Genomic DNA, 24,136 nt, shown 5'->3' on the forward strand with positions numbered 1-24,136 from the left:
CCCATCTTCTCTCCCACTCCCCTGACATCTTGGGCCGGTCTGCACTCCCAGAATGGAATGCCCCCTTTATCTCTAAGATGGACAAGCTGCTATGAGAAGGAGTCTGGGGAGGGGCGTTATTGGTTTTTCAATTGTTTGAAAGATTCTAAGAATTGCAGCTAGAGATCCATCCTCTTGTGCCACAGAAGTTGGAAAATGGGTCAGACATAATGCATTTGGTTAAGTGTCTAAACTGAAAAGGTGCTGTTTTATTTTAAACGGCATAGTCTTTACAAAGGCTGAGGTTACTGGTGCAATGCTCTCTCATTTTAAAACGTATCAGGGACATGCCCTTTCAGGGTCAGGCTTTCATTTGCTGATGTTAATTCTCAGCTGCCTGCTCTTCGTCCTTCATTGTACCCTGTGTCTGAGCTGGGCACGCTCCTGATTCCCTGCTCTATCCAGACGGTCCATGTAAATAGTGTTTATGTTAAGGAAGTCATGTTCAGTGTGACTGGAGCACACAGAAACTGATGTTGTTGTCACTTTAGATTAAGCTCTTATTTTAGTAAAGGAGGCAATTGGAGCAGGCAGCTGAGTGGCCGAATGAAATATTCAGCTCATTTCATTTAGAGCTGCCAGGTTTCCATTGTTCATGCTGGCAAGGCTGGTTAACCCTGTGGGTGCCAGCACAGCAGCAGCTCCTGCAGGCTCCCAGACCCACGCACGGACTGCCTCCAGCTGCCTATGTTTAAACCACCCGTTAACATATCGAGAAACGTTCAGGTGAATCATGCAGGAACACTTTCCCCTAGGTGCATTTTTTGTGACTTCCTGTCCACTTGTGTGAACCTATTTGCATGCTTTAACAGGAAGACGTAGATGTGTGTGTGTGTGTGTGTGTGTGTGTGTGTGTGTGTGTGTGTAGTATGCCTAAACATCCAGATACAACTAGAAAATGAGTGAGCACAAACACGTCTAGGGAAGAATGGTTTTGTGATAACTGCGACCACCAATGGGAAAATGTAAAGTATGTCTACCAAAGGAAGATACTGGACTTCATTCCTTACAACCTTTTAAGTATTTCTCTGTAACCGGCACTTGCTGACAACCATAATCCCCATAACAAATTCACTGAAGATTACTAGTTACAGAAATTTTCCTTCAAAACTTAGCATAAGGAAAGACGTGTGTATATAAAGCCTTGGTAACTCTTTGCCGTCTTCCCGAGTGTGCCACTGACTAACTGTGTCTGGTCACTTTTCAGAAATACAGGGATCTGCTCCTCTATTTAGAGAGGACACTCCTATAGCATTCCAGCAAAATCGAATATGATCAAGCATTTTTCTGACTCTTAACGCTTGCATTTCCTCCCTCCCTTCTTTCCTCCCTTCCTCTTTCTTTCTTCCTTCTTTCTCCTTTTCTTTTCTCTTTGTTCTTTCCTTCTGTCCTTTCTTCTTCATAAGTCAAATCAGAAAAGATCACTGAGAAACAATAGTCTTATTTCTATATGACACATCACTAATTAAACAAAAAATTTTGGTAGTTTGTCATCCGTAATGATGATGGATTTTTGTCACCACAAGACCCTGAAAAGGTAGCAATTCTGCTTAGCTACAATTTACAGATGTTCTTTAATAACTCCATCAAGTACAAATAATCACTGAACAATAATAACTATCGGTTTTATGAAGATGTCTTCAACTCCAAACATAATGACGGGTAATACATTCCAGGTTCTTTGCTACGCTAACAGTGCTCCTTACCTGTATATGTACATTTGAGTAAGTATTTACTTTGTGCATCCAGATTTTATGGGGACCCAAATGTTATACAGTTGAGAATACAAATTATATACACAACTTAAATGTGAAAGTGAATACTTTTTTTGCCATGAAAGAATTCCAATACAGTTTAAAATGTTGAGAAATGTCACAAGCATCTGATAAGTCCAGGAGAAAAAAAAGCCCACAGTATTCATATTGATTAATTCCTTGATCATGTATTTTACAATGTCTTTACCTACTACAGTTGTTGACCTCATACTTTTTCCCTCCTTGTAATAGCACTTTTTATAGAGAGAGCAAAAAACAATTCTTTTCTTCTACCTGGCGTACATAATCAAACTTCAACTACTCATAACTGGGATTCAGCAAACATGCAAATATATATAAAATAGTACTTATGTTTGTAGTACTGCTACAAGTATGTGCCTTCCCTAAAACTGCAGACATTTCGAGAAATTCTAGTTGTGTACTATCTACCAAAGAAGAAAAACTACACAATACACTTAACACAGGAAAAACTTCTACATTGAATAGGTACTGATCAAACCATATCCTCTACTGATCAATAGTGTACACTTATTACCTGGATAGATTTTGCAGTGTAGCTTCTGGAAGTGTATGCTTTGAACCTCATTTCTCCCTCACCACATTATGCATGGCATACCCATTCTGTAGGACATGTTCACGGGCCAGTATGGATGGCCTCTGGCTCCAAACCTCTGTGTCACAATGCTCTAGTGTGGTGGCGAGGTTCAGAGCTACCAAGAGCATCACTGTATGTGGAAGCGTGTGCAAACATAGCGCACCTAATCTACTACTACTGTGTCCTCAGTTTGACTCTGTCTTTAGTGGACTTTTCCCCATCTAAAGATCATCATGGGCTTTACCATGTTACTCCGAAACAGAAAAATAAAAGCGTGTAGTTAAAGTAAAGAAAGTATAATGGAGCGGAAAAGGCGGTTTTAAATGACTGCACTTAAAATAGCTGACTTTTCAAAATTTAGAAAAGAACACGTGACCATCGGAACATATGGTCTAGAAGTTTTCCCTACATCTGGGACAGGACTCATATGTGTGATGGGCCCAGAACCTTTGTTTCATCTACACAAAAAATGATGATGAAACAATTTATTCCTTCTCTAATTGAACAAATTTTCTTACAAAGTATCAGGCATTTGCTACCAGTTGTGCTGAAGCCCATGTTGCAAAGGCTTGTTTTGCACCTTGGCACCATTGGAGATGGTGGCTATTCTAAGAGATGGGACTTCGTGGGAAATTTTAGGTCACTGAAGGCAAGCTCTTGAAGGGAACTGCTCTTGAAGGGACCCTGGTCTCTCTCTCTCTCCTCTTTTTTTACTTTCTGGCCTTGAGGTGAGAATCTTCTCTTCAACCATGTTCTAGCCACGATGCGCAGGTCCAAAGCAACGGGACCAATTAGTCATAGGCTGAGTTATTCTTGGAGTTATAAAACAGTACAAATTTCTGAAAAAATAAAGGCCTTCTGTATCTACAGTATAAACAATATGTAAAATTGAACACATTTTAATATTGCCATATATGTCAGCAACTTAAAAAAGATAATGGTTAAGAAATGACTATGTGAGTGTGGTTATTTTGAACAGTTCACTGTCACGAAGGTTATGAAAATATTAATTAGAAATATTATTTTCCAAAGAGTTTATAGAAATAAGAGAAACAAACAATTTCAGAATTAATTTTGATGAAATTTTCTCTTGTACTGACTCTATATAACACACAAGATGCAATTTCATGACATAACATTTCTTAAAAAAACATAGTATACCATATGTTATTCTGTATGAGTATATATGTATATTTTATATCTATGACATTTTTCCATTAAACAAAATATAAAACAAAATCTGCATGCTAATGATATAAAAAAGTTTGCTATGTAATTTAAAATAAGGCTTCATATAGATCTCATTCTATTTCAATTATATATGATTATACAATGGAAAGATACCCATTTTTATATTCTCACTGACTAAAAAGAAAAAACAAGGTTTCAATGTCATCATTAGTCTTATGAAACCCAATCAATAATTCACCACATTCATGGAAGCAGCTAAACTTATTCAAATCTTAATGGACTTCTCTATGTATTCATTAAGAGTTTAAAAAATAAAGTTCTTAAATTTAAGAATCAAATTCTAGTTGACATTTTCAAGCTAAATGCCCAAATTTCTGATATGAATGAAATTATGTGTTTATTAGTTTTGGAAATTTCTCATAGTTTTCTATTTTGTGTCTTGTCTTCTTTCTTCTTTTCTTTCTTAAAGCCATAGAAATAAAAGCATTAGTAGGTGATACATAAAAAGTTAAGATTAAAGTGTTTGAGGGAGGCCAGGGGAAGAATTAAGACTTAGGAAAGTCGCTGACATCAAAGATAAAACAAAAGCTCCCCAAGCTCCCCAAGTTAGCAGAAGTTAACTAACAGTTCGTAGTCAACTTAAAGTCAACAAGAGGGAACATTCAAAATCATTCCAGGACGTACAACCAACAGATGAAATTTGGACCTGCAACATCTGGCTTCTAGTTTCACTTCTTGAGCCTATCTAACTAAGCTCACAAAATGTTTCCACGTACTACGAGTGTTGCTGGATAGATCCTAAATTTCATGAACAATGCACAATTACCAGCCCCACCCTGCCGTGCCACATTTTATATGCAGGAACACATGCATTTTAATGAACGCTTTTAAAAATTGTAAATTGCTGAATAGGTTCAAATAAAGTATGCAACAGAACTGAAGCTTATTATCAAACAAAATATTTTAACATGAGTTCTCCTTAAAGAGTCATGTGGAAAAGGCTTGGTACCCAGTATGGTACTACGGAGAGGCAGTTTTTTAGGTCACTGGGGGGATGCCCTCAAAGCCTGTCATGGAACCTCCAACCGATTCTCTGTCCTGTCTTTTGATTCCCGGCCACAAGGTAAGTGGGCTTTGTTCTACTATGTACTACTACCATGATATAGGCCGCCCCAGGCACAGACCAAAAAGCAGTAAGGAACTAAATCAAATCAGATCAGCATTTAAAATTGACAGTAAAAAAATCCTTTTTTTTTTCTTCATAAGTTCATTATCTTAGATACTTACTATAGTGATGGAAAGCTGACAAACGCAAAAGCCAACTTGGCAAATAACTTATAAAAACTATTGTCTAAAATAAGAAGTGGTACAATATGGTCCTGTTTATCCTCTACAAATAAAATGGTTTCTAAAAGAGGAACACTGAGCCTGGCGTGGTGGCGCACGCCTGTAATCCCAGCACTCCGGAGGCTGAGGCAGGAGGATCATTGCGAGTTCAAGACTAGCCTGGGCTACAAAGTGAGCTCAAGGCCAGCTTAAACTACATAGCGAGACCCTGTCTCAAAAAGACCAAATAAATAAATAAATAAATAAATAAATAAATAAAAGAGGAACACTTACAATCGATGTGATAACAGATACATTAACCTTGAACCTCCAATTAAGTGAGATGTACCCCTCCCCTCAGAATCAATTTTTCTTATTACTAAATTTTTAGTATGAAAACTGATTCCATTGTCATAACATTTTGAACTACAGTAAAAAATTATACAGACTATTTCCCTTTCTTAAAGTATTATATAGTCTTTTTGATTTTGCCTTTAGCCTATAAAGCTGAAAATATTTTTTGTCTAGTCCTTTTCAGGACAAGTTTTGTGCTACCTGCTCTAAAATAATCTGGTTTTCAAAAATTGTTTTAGTCCCACCTATTTCTAGCTTTTGTAATCTCTGTGTCAGCTTATACAGTTTGGAGTTTTGAAGCTGCAAATTGCAATTTCATAATTTGTGTGAAACAGTAACGGAAGCATACAAAAGAGGTGGTTGTATAGAAAGAAAAAAAATGCTCACAACTGCTTGAAGCTCAAAACTTGCATTTTTACAAAATTTATAAACGCATATAAAATCACAAGAACATATTTCAAGGTCCCTACCAAAATGCTGCTAGAGGCCTGCATGAGTTGCATGTATTTCAGCTTCCTATCAGCTTCGCAGTATACCTGGCTCCCTACCAATTTCTTAGTTCCTGAAGTTTGTAACTTCTAAACTCACCATCCCATCATATTGTGCAGATTAATTTTTTCTAAAGTGAAATTCTAAACATATTCCTTCCCTACTTGAAAACCTTTCCTGCCAATAAGATAATTGGCACAGATCCTCCCATGATATCACCCCCACCTACTTCTCCAATCTCTTTCTCTGTTGTTCCAGACATACTGCTTTATTTACAGTTACTTGTAGTGTTATTTCCATCCTCCCATACCTTAGCAGATGTCCTTCTCTCTAAGTGAAATCTATTTGCTCCTCTTCTCTGTCTAACAGATTGTACTTAAGTTTTATTGCAACTTACCTTTCAAAGTGTTCCCAGACCTGCCAACAGAGTTAGCAGCAAGCTCTTTGTCCACTCACTTCCAGTACTGCACATGTCACCTTGTATAAGGACTCATACACTCTCTGCTTCTCTTGATAAATTAAAAGCCTCTTAAGGGTAGAAACCTAGTCCTAGTCATCTCTAGTTCCCGAGGGCCTACACTGAAGTGTTCGGTAATACGCAGTTGAGTGAGTTAGTGAAAAAGGAGAAGCAAATGCAGTCACACTGCTTAAATATATTCTGGTATGTTCTGAGAAATGCAGCATTCGATGATTGTGTCCTTGTGTAAGCATCCTAGAGTGTGTTTCCACAAATCTAGATGGTACAGCCCACTAATTGTGTGGTCTCCTAGTGCAAACAGCAGATAGTTGAGGCTCCTCCCACAATAACATGGCATGCAATTTCATAGTAAAATTTTTCAATAAATCCTTATATGGAACCTTCCAGAACAATAATATGTAGTAGAGTAAAATTAATAAACCAGTAATAATTATCTAACATCCTTGTTAGGCATTTAGCACTAAACAAAACCACATGTGTTATACTTTCATAGAGCTGGCAGTGCAGGAGCACCGTGAGAAACAGGTGCCGTGCCACAATATTAGGACCATTGTGATGTCATGGGTGTTAGGAAATTTTCAAGCTCCTTTACAATCATAGATGCAGTCCCTCACTGACCAAAGTGTCCTTATAGAGCCCACCAGTGTGTACTAAAGGCTAATTCTGTTGCTTGCTGGTATTGGTGTTTGGTTACTGGTATTGCCAGCCATTTTTAGAAATATTTAAAAATATTACTTATTTTTAAATATTATTTAAAAGTATTACTTTTATATCCTGTGTTTATTTTATAATGAAAATTTTAATGGATAGCATCTTTTCTGGAGCCATTCTAATTTTCATTAGCTCTTCTATCCAATGCTTTTAAAACCCATACCTGGGTCAGACTTATCTGCATGTTCAAGAGTCTACCGTACTTGGAAACATGTTTACATCCTTGTACACATTCAGCTAAACATCCTTGGTCTGCTTCATTAATGTCTATTTCTCTTAAATATTTCTCAGTATACATATTTCTCAGTAAGTGAGCATCAGTGAGAGTTTTGGCAAAAAAAATCTTATAATGGACATTTCTGCAGGCATATACTTCAGGCCCTAACTGAAAGAAATAATAACAATTTGTTACCATCTGGAATAAAACAGTGACAAATATTACAAGACTCAAATTACGCTTATGTGCACCAAGCCACATTTCTAAATCACTATTATAATTTCTATTTCCCACCTAGGATGCACTAAGAATTGTTTTTAAAAGGAAAATATTCAAAACAATCTGATAATTCTCCTAAATATAATCCCCACTGAATTTGAACATATTTTATTCTTTTCTAGTTAAGCTCTCATTATCATTATCCAGTAAATGCCAGCAGGAACTTTATAACAAACAGTTTATCCTTTTTCTTTTGTGTGATTCAGATATGTTGTTTTATTACTCATTTTTTAACTATGCCCTATGTGAAGAAGACCACACACGCAGCATACTTAGATATAAATACAGGTCAAGAATACCAAAAATGCAAACCACAGGCCATAGGAATAATACCACCAAACTCAAGTTGATCCCATTTTAGCAGCTGCGGAACCACTGGAATTTTGCATAATCTATATCTCGAGTTCAAGAATAAATTCATTCTCTAGCCATTGAGAGGATGATAGTAGATTGAACCTCTCCACAGACACAGAAGCCTTATTATTCTTAGTTCATGTGATGGTACAACTATGTCTAACTAGCTCCTTTGTTGGGTGACTTACACCTCACCCAACCTGGTTTGGCTGCTTAAAAGAAAGAATATTCTCCTTGTTGCACAAATCTGCATTCAATAGTTATCTTAGATGCAGCATAGAATAGTAGAAAGCACACAAGCTTTACAGGCACATAGTCATGGTGTGGAATCTCTGATATTTCAGAGTCTGTATGACCTTGAAGAAATTAAGCCTCTTTGAGCCCTGTTATCACAAGTTGAACTGTATCCCTCTGAAAATTCATATGTTGGAGTTCTAACCCCAGTACCTGAGAACGTAAACTTATTTGGAAATACAGTCTTTGCAGAGGCAATTAGTTAAGATGAGGTCATTATTGAGGGCCCTCATCCAATATAACTGGTATCCTTGTAAAAGGGGAAAATTTGGACATAGTTGCAGATGTGCTGCATTAGTCAGCTTTCCATCACTATAACAAAACACCTGAGGCCATTAACTAATAAGAGAAAAGGTTTACTTTGGCTCATGGTTTTGGAGGTTCCAATCCAAGATTATTTGGCCCCACTCTTTTGGGCTTCAAGCAAAGGTGGTACATCATGATAGAAAGCACATGGTGGAACAAACCGCTCACATCATAAGCCAGGAAGTAAAATAGAAAGGAGGGACCTGCAGGGTCCCACCATCTCCTTCCAAACAATGTTCTAAGGACTACTCACAAGGTCCCTCCTCCCAAATATTCCACCCACCTTCCAAGAGTGCAGCCCTCACAATCAGGCCTTTAACACACAGGTATGGGAAGAAGATGTAAAGAGATACAGAGAAAAGATGGTCATCTGTAAGCCAAGGAGAGAAACTGGTAAAGATTACTTCTCTCACAGCTCTCAGAAGGAAACAAGCTTCCAGGCACCCTCATGTAGAACTACTATTCTCCAGATAAAAATGGATGATAGATAATGGGAAGTAAGAAGAAAATGTTCAAATGGGAAGGGGAATGGGAAGAAGAGGAGAGAATAGAAGGGAAAAATGAAAACAAAGCTTATGTACACGGAAATGGGAAGAAGAGTGGAAGGGAGGGAAGGTGAATGGGAGAAAAAAGAAGAATCAAGATATGCTACGTACAGGCACAAACTCCCTATGGCGAGTGTAAGCATTATGCACATCAAAAGTGTGCCAACATAATTAATTTTTTAAAAGAGAACTACTATGCTCCAGAACTGTGAGATAATAAACTGTTGTGTTGAGGCCCTCCTATTCATAGTACTTTGCTATGCCTGCCCAAGAAAGTAGTATCATACGGTTTTCCCAAATACTAAATTCATGCAGTACTATTATAAAGATTAAAAATCATATGGTAGGTGCTCAAAGAGGACAGGGAGTATTTTTATCGCATGGGGCATAATACTTAAGTATTTTACCTCATTTCCTTGAAACTTGCTTCCTTCCCCATGGAGTCAGCCCAGTAGTTATACTGTCCTCATAACAATGGAAAAACAGGCACAGCACAAACCCTGGGGCATAGGAGAGTTCCAATGATTGGGTTTGCGGGTTCCAAGAACCTGATGCCCTCTGAAGTGATTCCCATAATTAGGACACAGGTTTAGAAGAGACTGTCCTATATGTGAACTAAACTAAGAGCAGACACAAACCCTTCTAAGTGGAGAATTGATGGTAATCAAGACATAAGTAAACATTAGTGGGATCCAGGAGCAAGAATTCTTATTTACATTTCACACTTCACTGCCCCAACTCTCCCTAGTGGGGATAAAATGATCAGACATTAGAAGATTCAACCAAGGCACCTTCAATAACAGATATGAAATTGTGAAATTAAAACACCAAGTCAAAATTCAGAAACTTTGAATTAGTTGGATAGTTCTAAAGCTTACCAGGAAGATGTTAAGGGTCAAAAGAGTGGGGGATAAGAAGTCTTATAAAGTTCTTAGCTAGAGCTGCTTGCCCTATGCCAAGTCCTTCCTCCTCCAAGCAAAAGGGATGGAAAGGGCTGTTTTTCCATGTTTAGAAAAGCTTTGGAGGAACAATTTAGAAGGAATAAATGTATCCCCTTGAGTTCTGGAGACCCAATGGGTTGAAGGTTGACTTCCACCCTGAAAATATGGGAGACAAGAGGGTTGGATAATAAGCAGCTCTGGAATCTGAAATGTACCTGTACTCCTTCCTGTCCATGGAGGCAGATGCATGTTTCCACGGAGCCCAAGGGGACCTGGTGTGAGGGAGCTCAACTGAAATCCAAGAAGACCACTTGGAAGCATTTAAAGGACAATAAATGAAATGCAGACAATGACTATCTGAAAAAGCACCTCATAATCTCTCCTGGAACATCTGTGCAACCTCAGATTGCTAGCACATAGCTAGCATGGAGGAGCCAAGTGGAATTTCAGTTTGGCTATAAAAAATAAAGTTAAAATTCTGATACACATAAACAAGACACATACCTGCCACATGCGGAAGGCTTGTCCAAGACTTCTAAGAATCCTCTTGCAGCGTGTCTTTGTACCAAAAACTGATTAAAAAGCCTAGAAAAGAATTGGCACCAAGTCATTTAGAGGAAGCTCCCAGTATGGAACGATGATGCTCAAGCTTTGAAGTCTTGTCTGTTGTGGGAAATACCAATGGACTGCAATAAACTAAGCATGACAGAATAATACACTGACTACTTCAAAACTCAAAATATCTTAAAATTCCACCTAGACAAGAACAGAATTATCGGCAGAAGAAAAGAAAACAGTTGAATTAGACTAATTTGTTTTTCAAATACAATGCTCCAAATCTGAAACGAGAAGAAGCAGAGTGAGGAATTTTGAAGTTCCCAATTAAAAATATAAAAAATATCAAAATTGTTTCTAATGGGAGAAGAAAAATAAACTGAGGTAACAGAGTAAGGACATGAATGAGATTTAAAAAAAAAAAGAGGAGTGCTCAATTATAATTGTGGGTTTGTCTATTTTTCTTTCAATTCGATCAGTTTTTGCTTCTTATACTTTGTACCTCAGTTAGTTTATATATACACATTTAGGATCGCAATGTCATTTCAGTGGTACAACTCTTTAATAAAGTAATATCCTGTGTCATGGATAATTTCACTTATTTGAAGACTATTATTTTTGATACTAATAAAGCAGGTCTGGGTTTCTTTTCACTAATGTTTTTCCATTCTTTTCAACTTCTCCACATTATTATATTGAATAAAGTCCCTTATAGGCAACATGTACGCTTGAGTCCAGTTTTGTAGTAGGCTCCAACAATGTCTTTTAATTGTTGTATTTAGATCATTTATATTTAATGTATTTATTGATATGCTGGGGCTTATGTTTTCAACTTTATTTTTTCTTTTCTGGGCTTTCTCCCTCTATTTTTCATTTCTCTGTGCACTTTTTCCAATCTTTTGTAGAACTCATTTTTCACGTATCTATAGTGGTTTTGCGTGTCTCTTAGTATAGCATTTGTGGTGGTCATTATACATATGTACATATGTAACACTACATTTGCTTACACTATAATAGTCTGCTGCTGTCATCACTTTACCAGCGTGAGTGAAGTTTGTCATGAATCAATATCTCATGCCCTAGTGAAAATTTCTACAAAGTGCTAAAATTGAAGAATTTAAACACAGAACTAATGTACCTATGTGAAATACTCCCTTGCTTTTCTCTCACCTACAACTAGACATATATCCATACCTTATGAAAAAAGAAAAAAACAGAGAAATGATTTGGGATTACTCAGGGAGAAAAAAATTCTTCCTCTGACTTGAAACACCAAAACTTCTATCACTGATTTACTGTATACTATTTTGGAACTACCTTTTAAGGTAATGTGTTTTCTAATTCTTTAAAGTTGAATAGTAATTTGGAAAGTGTTTAAAGCCCCTAGACTTTTTCATTGGTTTTATTTATCACTGCATGGACCATCAACAGTTCATAGCCCATGACAATTGTAAGGAGGGCTTAACAAATTAGTTCAGTTAGTGTCTGTCTTTCATAAAAAGTACACTTCATGGAAATGAAGTTAACTCTCATAAGGTTACAGGTGAGTCAAATGACAGAGTTAAGCTAGAACCAAGGTCAGATACCAACAAACTACATCATGAGAAAGAAAAATACTAACTTTCTATCCAAAGTGTGTCAACAATCTGCTTGGAATTTAGTTATGCTTCATTTCCTTAAGGAAGGCAAAATAAGAACATGGCAGATGGAATATCATCATTCATCTCCATTGGAATTTAACCAGGACACTGGGGTTTAAACTCACTCACTTGCCAAAAGTAGCAATAGATAACAAATAAATGGCTCAAGCATCAATATTGCAAACACTAGCCTACAAGAGGTTCCAAACACGAAACTGTAAGTTAGCAGGTCCGTTGCCACTGTGTATCAGTGCATTTTTTCTCGCCTATCCAGACCACCACAGAGCTGATAATTTGATGGACAAAGGCATTTAGTCCGCATTATACAGTTTTGCTCGCTTTAGATATAAAAACACATGAATGTGTACAAAAGAGACTGTCCCCGATTCCCAAAATATTTTCTATACTCCCTGATTCATTTTATAAAGGATCAAACTTCTAGTGTGTAGCTGAGTGACAGACTTTCCCTTTTAGTCATGAATTCTATGATCCAAACTGGAGAAAAAAATTCTTGCTCATCTCCCATTTATATTCACAGTCAGATACTATAATTAAATAATAGAGTTTCATTTACTTGGGCTCAAATCCATTAATTTTTTTTCTTACTTTCACTCATCTCTTTTCTCTGAAACATATCCCAGTATTATTATTATCCTCCAGCACACAAATACACAGATCTGTGAATCTACAATGAGATCTTCCTATTTTTTAGAATAGATTTTGATTTGATTAAATGTCTAAATTGCCTTCACTTAGATACTGCTGAAATATGAACAAACACCTGATCCCACTGGGGGAAAAAATTAGCATTTAACATCTGACCTCTCAGACAAATACATGTATTGTGTTTACTCCAGGGAAACACTAGGTTCACAAGCTAACTTGGGTTCCTTGACTTGTTGCCAGCTGAGAGTTGAATGTGTTAATGCTCTGCGCTACAGACAGAGTTCAAATGCCCTTCGTTCCGGCCCACTGCACTTACCAGATGATAATACACCATTTACTATCACCTACATAGAAAGCCTTGTGTCTTCCTCTCACTCAAGTGGTGCCATATGAACCAAAGGGAGAGAAAAGAGGAAAAGGAGCAAAGATGCTGAAGTCTCCATAGAGCAGTCACCTGAATTGGAAAGAAAACCTTAGCTGTACCTCTGGCTCTGTGTCCACTCTGGAATGAGACAGAACGACTGCACTTCTAGCCATTACTTTCAGAGAACAGAGGAACATTGTGGAATGCGTATTCCCACATCTAACGTTGTGCCGTCACCACATGCCTACAAAACTCCCTGGTCAACAGCGCTTCTACTCCCTGCGCTTTCTCTTTTTCAGGGTTCCTACTCCAACTGCCCAGCACACTTACAGCAGAGATCTCAGAGGCATTTCTATAGCCAATGCCAATTACACTTCTTTGTGTGCTTCCTGGAGGTGGGGTGGGAAAGAGAAAGAGGGAGTAGCTACTACTCCAAAGTAGTAGCTAAAACTAAAACAGATGAAAAGCTCCTAACATTTTTCACTACTTTGCTGTCCAAATCCCACTGCTAATTAAAAAAAAAAAATCTTTGTGGTCTTTGACATGACAAAGAAAAACACATATACCCCTTTGCCCATCTTCATGAACTAAATGTAAATGTTGACTTTACCAATTTTTTAAAAATCAGTACATGGACAAACTGAACTTTTCTACATAGGCCACAAACATTAGAAGGGAAAAAAGTTTATTAATCCATCTTTTACTGTTCACAGGCCTTATTTTAGGTAGGAAGTCTTGTTCTCCTCTCTAGCCCCCGTACCACTGTGGGTCAAATGACAACTGGCACCTGGTTTAAATAGGCAAGCAAAGAATATTTTAAAGCTTTTTACAACACAAACCCATTATTTCTGACTACAAGCAAAACTGCCAAGAATATACCCAGTTCTATAACCAAAAATCAAAATGTAATTCCAAATTCCCCCCTCAGCTGATATATTAAAGACCGAATGGATAAAGAGAGTAGATCAACATACCAATCTCTGGGTTAGAGTGCTAAATTTTGTTTCATCCTAAAGTTCTTATTCCAATCTTTACACAGTAACAGTATTGCAGCCTCCTCTGTGAATCAGATGAAATTTCCTTGTTCTAATATTAAAATAGTCTCAACCAATCTTGGAGTCCCATGTCAAATTAAATAAGTATTTTGTTGAGCAATATTCACAATGTGCTTTGTTAGATGACGGGGAGAAAACAAAGTCATTAAAACTTCCTAATAAAGAAGCTGTGATCTACTTCAAAGTCTGAAAAGTCATTAGCAGAGAAAGATTTAAAATGAGAAGTGCATTCCACACAGCCAGGAATTGGGTGTTACAACAAAGCACAAGTTTGTATGTCAACATAAAAAAAATTAAATAGCTTCTAACGTAAAATACAACAACACCATAAATTACGGAAACCTCATTTTGGAAATCTGAAATTCTTGGGTGAAAGAAGAAACCTGGGAAGCCGTGGAGATGCCATGAGACTGGGTGGTCTCTGCTTGGTACTCAGAAGGCAGGAAGAACTTGATGAGCAGGGCCTGCAGGCAGGCCCGAGCAAGAGTAGGGCAAGCCCTAGAGTTTTTTGGAAGAAGCCGGAGATAACAGGATCCACGCACTTTCATCTAAGGAGCTCTTGGAACCAGGTCTTCAGCATCTATCACTCAGCTGGTTCTGGTTTATTCCCTCTCGAGTGGACCAAGTGCTTCCCAGTCGGACACCTTGGACTAGCTCAGGAAATATATCCATGCATCTCCTTCTCACAACCACTCACTTTCCCAGGCGATGGAGGGCGAGGTTCTTATGAACAGAAAATATCTGATCCCACAATTCTAGTATGTTCTCCCTTCCTTTCTCATCATACACAGCTGTTGAGAGTAGGGACATTTTACTTCCTGGTCCAATTAGTGGAAAGACTTCATTTTTTTTTGATACCAGGAATCAAACTTGGGACCTTGAGTTTGCCAGGCAGGTGCTTGTGCCACTGAGCTATATCCCAGGCCCAAGACTTTCTTATAGATTATGACCAGCCTCAAGAAGGTTGTCAAGGGGCTGGGGATTTAGCTCAACGGCAAAAAGCGCCTGCTTGGCAAGCGCAAGGTCGTGAGTTCGGTTCCCGGTACCGGAGAAAAACCAAAAAAAAAAAGAAGGTTGTCAAAATCAGAAAATGTAGCAGATGCTATGGGTTTGTATGTTTCATTAGCAAATATTGCAGACTCTAAGACTGCAGTTAACAATTTCAGCCAATTTTGATATGGGCTGTATTTGTGCTGTAAAATAATGATAATCCCCTTATTTCTTCAGCAATAACTTGTAAACATTTACAAAACACAAGTGTGCAATAATACAGTACATATGACAACTTCTGAGGAAGCCACTGCATTAGATCAGCATTGGTAAGTGGTGATCAAGATAAAACAATACTTATCTGACTGAAATAATTGAAACGTCAAGCTAAAATATCAGGCTAAAACTACAAGTGCTATATGTAACTCTGGATAAAAGGTTGTAGCGTTAGTGACTTGTAGCTGCTTTGAAGACCACTAGCCAAAACAAGAGCCAAACATAAATATAAGTATCAGTCTTCTTTTAGACTTTGCCATCATATTAAGCCAAAGAAATACTAAGATCTGAAACATTTTAAATGTACACAGTACGGAAGATAGAAGATGATACTTTTCTATGCTTGAAATGGAATTCTCTAAAAATATTAGTAAAAGTTATGACAGACCTAATATATACTAGGGTGATTTTAAATGCCTTAGTCTTGACATAAAATTTGGTATTCCAAAATTCATACTTGAGCCAGGCGCAGTGGTACACACCTGTAATCCCAGCACTCGGGAGGCTGAGGTAGGGGAATCATGGTGAGTTTGTGGCCAGCCTGGGCTACATAAGCGAGTTCAAGGCCAGCCTGAACTGCATAGTGAGACCCTGTCTCAAACAGACCAAAAAAAAAAAAAAAATTCATACTTGAGTACTGAGGTTGAAAATTTTGAGCACATAAAATAACTTATTTTTAGGCCTGTAAATAATGACCACCCCAGGACAAATGAACATGTCTTGTGTGCAGAACACAGGGATTCTTAGAGAAATGACAGAGCAGGAGGTCTCAAAGAAGACTACACTTATGTCAAAGTACTCAGAAACCAACTTGAGGAAGTTTCCACTAATCAAAGATGAGACGATCTGACCTCATTCTTCTTTGATCTTATTCTTTTAAAGGATAAGAATTGAATGGATCAAACTCATTAAAAGACTTCAATTCGTGAATTCACAATATTTGAGGGACATTACTTAGTTACCTTCTAGGGATGAAAGGAAGCCAGTTCATTATCTTCAGAATGGATGAAATAAAAAGACACACCTAAGTATTGATCCTTGTTTTTCCATATAAACTTTATGAAAATAGGTTGGGAAGTGTATTTGATAAAATTATTACACCTAATAAATTAAAAATAAGATATTAGTAAGCGACTATTTCTAAGTTACAACTCCTGATGAATTAATGGATTTAGGCATTGAGCATAAATGATTATTAACATGAAAAAAGAATGATAATCAACATATTTTTTCTGATCAAGTCTCTGGAGACAGCTGCCTTTTCTCAGAAAGTATAGGGGAAAGAGGAACATGTTAAACTGCACCATGAGTATGCAGTCAACAAAATCCACATTGTGGAAATTTCTTTAGATCAAATGACCCAGCTTCTTCAATAGGTAATTCATAAAGAAAAGGAAAAAATGGATGAGAGTCTATAGACTAACTGAGACATCAAGGACATATGAAGAATTTTTTTAATGGGCAAAATTATAGTGTCTACAGAAGCATAATTGGATGATAAAACATAATGAAATGCAAAGAACTGATTACTATCAAAATTCAGACAATTATTTCTAGAGACAGATGCGGGGCTGTGAACAGGACAGATCATATGGAGAAGCCTCTAGAATTGTTTTCAAACTTATTTCTTAACTTGGATGGGTGGTTACAAGATTGTTCACCTCTCACAAACATTTTGGAGATAGCCCTTAGTATTTTCATGTCACTTTGCAATATAAAACTAAAAACTGAAAAAAAGAAAAAAAAAGATGTATATATGTTATACATCCATATATTACTAATGTATTTGTTACTAGCAATTAGAATATTTTGCTTATTATCACAGAAACTGAAACAAGTGATACTTTTGCCAGTATTCTTCCACATGTAGCTCTCAGGAGGCTCTCACGCAGTGTAAGAGGAATATTAATGACATCTTTCCTCTGCTTCCTGTTCTCCACGTTGGTAGTTTTTACTGCCCCCACTTGATGCAGTTAGGATGCTATTGCAATTAGTGATGAAATAGTTACCCGCTCCCAAACACATTCCTATTTTCTTGTTTGCTACTCAACACAAGTAAATAAGATAGAAACTTGTGTTGTTGTTGCTAAACATCTATTAGTTTCAAATATTCTGGTTTGTTCAAAAAGGCAAGAAGACATTGATTATATGAAGAATGCTTTCTATGTCTTTACAGATCCTGTCAGAATGAGTAGAAGACGTACTAATTCTAATGTTTCCTACTTCTGCAAATCAACAGTTTTCCAACCAGGGCAATTGTTAGCTGTATTTAACATCACCAATCCTCATCAAAACTGGATAAAGGGCGCTTTTCTACAATGTTTGTCACTATTGCAGGTTGGCCATAGCTGCCATTGAAAAGCTCACCATAATCCCATCTGTAAAGGCTGACTGCACAATGGCCTCAGTCAAGGTAAAAGCTGTTCCACAAAACCCAAGAAGAACAAGATCTGTGGAAGTCTAAACGAATGGGTGCATCGATGCCAAGGCAGAGGATTCTTAGTGCTCCTAATGAAAGTCATTCATTACACTCCTTGCTGTAGTTTCACCCCCACATCACAACTGATGTCTCATATTTCAAACCCATTTTCAGTAAGTGGAATAAATCAATACAGAGTACAACCTACATTCATAATACTGATCAATATCTACTTCCTCTCTACATGTCCCAACCCACTGAAATTAAGAGGAATAATTATGAGGAGTTTTCGTGATGAAATGTGAGACGGAATATTTGCCACTTATGGAATAAAGCAATTAAGTACCAGTATGGTACTTGGTACTTAATTCTAAACTCCGCTGCTCTTTCTTTCCCAGCCTGGGAATTCATGGGAGCAGGTATCGGCATGGAGGTATCATTAGATCAAGAAGTGTGGGAAACTGAGCCAGCCTCGTGGATAGCTGACCTGTAGAAGCACTAAACCCACAATAAACTTTGAGAGTGGCAGTTTAGGGTTGCTTGTCAAGGCCGCAAAATGTATTCTGACCTAAATGATGCGCTCGAATTCTATGTGCCTAATAAGAGCCGAGTTAGTTGGATGACTGAAACGCAGAGAATTAGAATATTTTTGGAATTGTAATTTGTTTGAAATATTATATATATTTGATAAATTATGCCTCATAACAAAAAACTCACAAGTCTGTGGGTTTAGAAGTTTATTCTAAGACTTCCCTACTAAGCAGAAAGTAGCAGAAATTCAATATGCAGTGGTCACTCTGAGCCTGGTTCTAGCTCCAGAATGACAAAAGACATAAGGTAGATAGCAGTTGGCCATGACATTTATAAAAGTCTCTCAAGTTGCAATTCATTCTGAAATAAACTGATAAGGCTTATATTTTCTTGACCTCCTATTCCTTGGAACCAAATGTACTGAGTAAATGGAATTCGTCTTTTGTGATTTCCTCAAATCTACTCGGCTCTGATGGATGCAGCATACACTACCAAAGAGTATTACAACTATAAAAACTTCATTGTGAGATTTCAAGAAGGCTCAATCTTCCGCTGTTCTTAATGCTGCCTCAACGTAAGAATATTAGAGAACTTCTAAAGTGAAATTCCATAGCCTTCCTTATAAACAGAGTATTTCATGGAGCTAGCAGTGTGTAGAAATCATACAGCAGTCCCAGGAAATATAACCACCTTTTACCCAAAGCCTCTGCTGTCAACAGTTTGAAATACCATTCCCTGCTGAACACACAGGTATTTAGCTGGGTCATGAACTAAAGTGGCAATTGTCCCACCTATTTCTGTTCATTTGATGGCAGGAGCTTAAAATGGACACGGTAGTGACAGCAATGTATGGACTATTGATTTGAGTATGACTGAGGGCTAATGAAATCACTTTCTCCGTTGCAAAGGTGTCCTCAGAGGTCTGCAAACCCAGAATGACCTGTTGGCTTTTGAGACGTACAGACATCACCTGGCGCTACACAGCAATGCCAGAGCTGCATGGGAGGTGCAGATAAGGACTCCGGCATGCCTCGTTGGCAGGAAAATTCACTCCATTTCATTAAAAAATGACAGTGGGCAATAATTGTACAATGTAATTATTCTTTTGGGTTCTACATAAAGCTGAAAAAAATATATAAAATCACAAGCCACCAGTCTGCTACCTGTGGCAGCGGAAAAATACTACAGTGGAATTTCAGGAGCAAATAATAAAATGAGCATCTCCAAATTGTTTAGAAAAGGATCTTCAGTCTAAGGAGAATTGGCAGCACAGCTTTAAGAATAGATAAAGCACTGCCTCAAGGATCTGTCTTGCTTCCTTACTTTTTTTAAAAGTAATACCTTCATTTGCATAGTAATAACCCAATTATTGTAAGATTAGGTGACAGGAATCTCATTATTGCTATTTCCACAAAACAGTCGATATTCTATTCAATATCTTTTAATGTTACACACCTTAAAACATAATTATTTCAATATACCCTCATTCATCTTTAATGTAATTTTCTTCTTGAAAAACCTTGCCATAATTGTTAGTTTTTATGGAATATACTAGTGTTTAAACAAGCTCCTTTTCCCCCCTCAGGCAACTAGGAGAACAAGCAAAAGCAACCAACAGCTTGGGGGCATTTCTGCCTGTCTTCACCATGCCCCAGACTAAGCCCACCGGAAGACCAAACTCCCAAGTACGGCTTCCACAGATCTGCTGTAAACCTGCACGCTCTTCCTCACACTGGAGCTTCCCCTCCTTCTCTTTCACTTCATGCTCCACACAAGATGCTTCCATAAATGAATTTGGGTCTTCAGGCAACTTCGAAAGTGTTAGCAAATACATTCTGTTAAATTTCAAATTGTATGATCTGGCTTCTCTTCTTTATGGGTTGTTGTTTTTGTTGTCTCCCTTCCCACCACCACATTGTAGTACTTAAAAAAAAAAAAAGGCTTCTGAGACAGCTGACATACTGGAGAGACCATCTGCCTCCCATAGGTTTACCTGCCACGGGCTTTTACAGTTTCGATTACAAGATAATCAGTATGATAAGTGGCTGGTTACCAGACCAACGCCGGAAACAAAGGAAGGAAACAGAGGGGAGAAAGAACTGTCAACATTAAGAGCCGACAGAGCTGTACACGTTATCATTTCAAAGTGATAACAAGATTAATGTACAGTGAAAACAGCAGTTAGGTTGTGTTACAGAAGCAAGGGACATCAAAGTGCTGTGGTCTGGAACCCGGAAGTAGCAGACCCTGGAAGTGGCAGACCCTGGGGGTAGCCCTGTGACCCTCACTGTCTACATTTGGGGCTGAGGGTATCTCTCTATACTCTGAATGAACACTCCTTACTCAGGAACATACAGTTAATTTGTAGAAAGACGCACTCACAACGCCAATTAACTTTTCTCAGGATGTAAGTTTCATCCATCACCAATATGATTCATTCGCATTTTCCAAAGGGTGTGACCCACAGAATCTCAACTTCATTCTGCTTCTAAGAGCACTAAGCCACAAAATCACACAGGGCAGCCAGACCCTCAGACCACGCCCTCCTTTTCCCTTTTCTGATCTTTGTCAGCAGGCCAGCCACGCATTACTTTTCTGCATGTGTGATGAACTTCAGGGGGCCCTGACTCTGAGCTTTGTCATTTTTCACAAAAAAAGAGGAAATCACCATTCTTTAAAATGAGTTTAGTTGCTAGAGACAATTTTTCCCCAACACAGAAAATGTAAAAGAAAATTTCTGATTTAGTCAGTCTTTGACTGGAATGAAGTTGTTTATCTCTTTCACGTTATGGGGCTGCTCCTCGGAAACTGCATACCGACAAGAGCATGAGTCAGAAAGGCATTTAGCCCAAATCTTTCTTTTTAGATAACAATAGGCGCAGAGTACATTTTTAGTCAAGGACATGGTTCTCAGTGTGTGGTGGCGGGAGAACTAGAACTCAGGTCTCCAAACTCCCATTCCTGAATTCCTTCAAATTCCTCATCCCTTAACATCCAGTCTTGAAATGAATGGTAGTTGTGGTGTAGCATGGCAATGACATTTTACACCTCAGTGAAGAAACCTGTTAAAAAAGGCCAGCTAAAAACATCAAAAGAGCAATAACTGAAACCATTGCTTCACACTATGTATCAATGTACTCTCTTTATTAAATATCAAAACCCACATTAACTATTGAATAAGTTGAGGTCTGAGAAACTCAGATAATTGCTCCAGATCGAAAGAAAGCAAGTTCCACAGTCAGGATTCAAAGTCGGGTCTATCTGAAAGACGAAGCATGTATGTTGATACCATGAAAACATAATTTTACCTCTACGATACACCTGACTTTCAGTCCAGCCTTTCCTAGGTCCATCTTTGCTGAATACTCTAGGTGCTTTCCACAATGGACAGAAAGCACATAAGGCAACAGCAATCCCAGACCCTTTAGGGTCATCAGTATGCTACCAGATCTCCTGCCATTTTATCTCAGGGTGTGATACGGCCTCTTTCTGGGAGGACTTCCCATGGCATTGCCTTTGCCCCCCGTTATTTATCAAGTAAATACCTATTCTTTCCTAAGAATGCTGGTCACTCCTTACCTCTTCTGGAAAGCCAGCACCATCCAGGGAAGTTAATTTTCCCTTCTTCTGTTACTCCTGAACTTTTGCACTACATATTCGATTATTAAATGCAATTATTAGTTTATAAGTCATCTCTCTTGAGGAAAGCTTCTGGGAGAATTGGTTTAATTCTCACGGCATCCACGGTACCTAGTTGCAATGTGTCTAAAACAAAGGTGTTTTATAAATATTCGGCTATTACCGAACTAAAGATACCTACCTGCCCTCATTTATTGTAATTATCACATTTTATCTGGCATGGTGAATTTCTGCTTCTGACTCTTCTCTAAGAGAAGTTTATTGGCAGATACCTTCACTATATGTTTTCCATTTTAGGCCCAAAATCTCTATAGTCAGCAACAAAAGACCTGAAATCATTGTATTGAAAGAACCATGTCTTATTTCCCCTCAAAATCACCAAGAAGGATGTCTTACGGTAAGGATTCCAGAAATGTTTGTTAATTTGAATTCCTTGCAGGATTAAAAAAGGTGGGGCATACTTACCTAAAATATTACAGGTTGCTTTAAACCTCGTTGAGGATCATAGCAAATTTTTCTCTTCCTGAGTCACCTTCGAGACTTGGGACTATAGCCCATAAGGACATAGAATAAATGCAGTGTGGTTAAAAATTAGATGGGCTGACTCTGTGGCTAAAATGCTACTTTTTGCGAGGATTAATTGACTGCAATCTTTTATCTGTTTCCATTCAGCATATGTACCATATATCTGCTATGCATCTGAGGACAGCTGCTATTCTATTTACAGCGATATCTAAAAATGGAAGCATTAAATCCATCTTCCATCTCTTTGAGATCTTTTTCAACCACAGAATCATCTCAGATGTTCTGCTTTTAGAGCAAAATATATGAGGTGCGAATGTGTGTAACAGTAAAAGACTAACAGGCAGAAATCTACAATGGTGGAATTAGCCACTGGGGGTTGATAAAACTTTCCGCCTTTTCCTATCTCAGGGAAAGCTAGGGCAAGGAAACTAGAAAACATCAGGGGGCAAATTAAAAAGGTAGAAAACTCTGCCCTTATACCCTTATTCAGAAGTCTCAGAACCTAAATATTGATTTTTTTCAGGTCTTTTGTTGCTGACTATAGAGATTTTGGGCCTAAAATGAAAAACATATAGCGGAGGTATCTGCCAATAAACCTCCCAAATACTACACTGCATTCTGGATTTATTTTTTTGAGAAAGTTAAAATTAATTTTTTGGCATCAATGAGAGGGAGGGAATGGCTGTGACTACATTAATTATTTCTTATAACTTTCAACATTATGCACCTCAACATAAATCCAATATTTTACTGTCACTTATCACTGGAAGAGGCAAAAAAATCTGATTGTACAAGAACATCTAGGACTGACCTTTCTGACCCATCTGAACAACTTGGGAAAGTTTATATTTCTCTAATGGCTTTTCTATGCAGAATTTCAAAGATACAAACTTGCCTGTCTTTACCGGACGTCAAGTCTATTTTTTAAATCAATGTGCCAACTGGACATAACAGGAAAATAAAGCACCCCTTTCATGGCAAGGATCAAGTAGACTGGGAAAAAAAATTAAGAAGTCCTTGAAACTCTTCTAGAAAGATATTTTGCTCATCATGTCATGGGACTTCTAAGTAAACATGGAAGTCATCATTTGAAAAGCATTTCACAACTTGGAGCAGTGCAGAGGGGACAGAGGGTTGGAAGCCAGACTGCCAACATTTAAATACCATTTCTACCAATTCATAGCTGTGTGAGGTTAAACAAGATGAATAACCTATCTGTGCCTTATGCTTGTAGCTGTGAAGAACAACTGCAGTAGTATATGTTCAGTTACTGGAACACTACAGCCATATGGTGAGCAATCATGTAATGTTACTCATTACTAAAAAAGTCTCTGACACTTAATAAGTGCTCATAACTTAATGATAAAAATTAATTGCTTTCAACATTCTTGAACGGGGAAGGAGTGGGGAGGATGGATACAGTAAAAACTGCTATAAAGGAAATTACAACGAATGATTTATTTACACGGTGCTGCTTTCTGATCAAGCTATTTCCCCTTGGGAGATGTGGGGAGGAGGCGGGAGGGAGGGAATTTTTAAAACATGAACACAAAGCCCTCCAATTCAAAACTGGAGTCTTTAT

The 24,136-nt window shown here is 37.9% G+C and overlaps 1 protein-coding gene across 1 annotated transcript in view; it reads right to left on the reverse strand.

Moving 5' to 3' along the window:
• Sox5 (SRY (sex determining region Y)-box 5) overlaps positions 1–24,136 on the reverse strand; it is an 844,441-nt gene that overhangs the window by 787,770 nt on the left and 32,535 nt on the right. The window contains exon 2 of the mRNA XM_005379086.1: positions 10,399–10,479. The gene's annotated coding sequence lies outside the window, so the exon portion shown is untranslated. The remainder of the gene's footprint in view (positions 1–10,398; positions 10,480–24,136) is intronic.

This window comes from Chinchilla lanigera, unplaced genomic scaffold (genome assembly GCF_000276665.1).
Source record: "Chinchilla lanigera isolate Chin_1 unplaced genomic scaffold, ChiLan1.0 scaffold00012, whole genome shotgun sequence".
In the NCBI taxonomy this organism is placed as follows: Eukaryota; Metazoa; Chordata; class Mammalia; order Rodentia; family Chinchillidae; genus Chinchilla; species Chinchilla lanigera.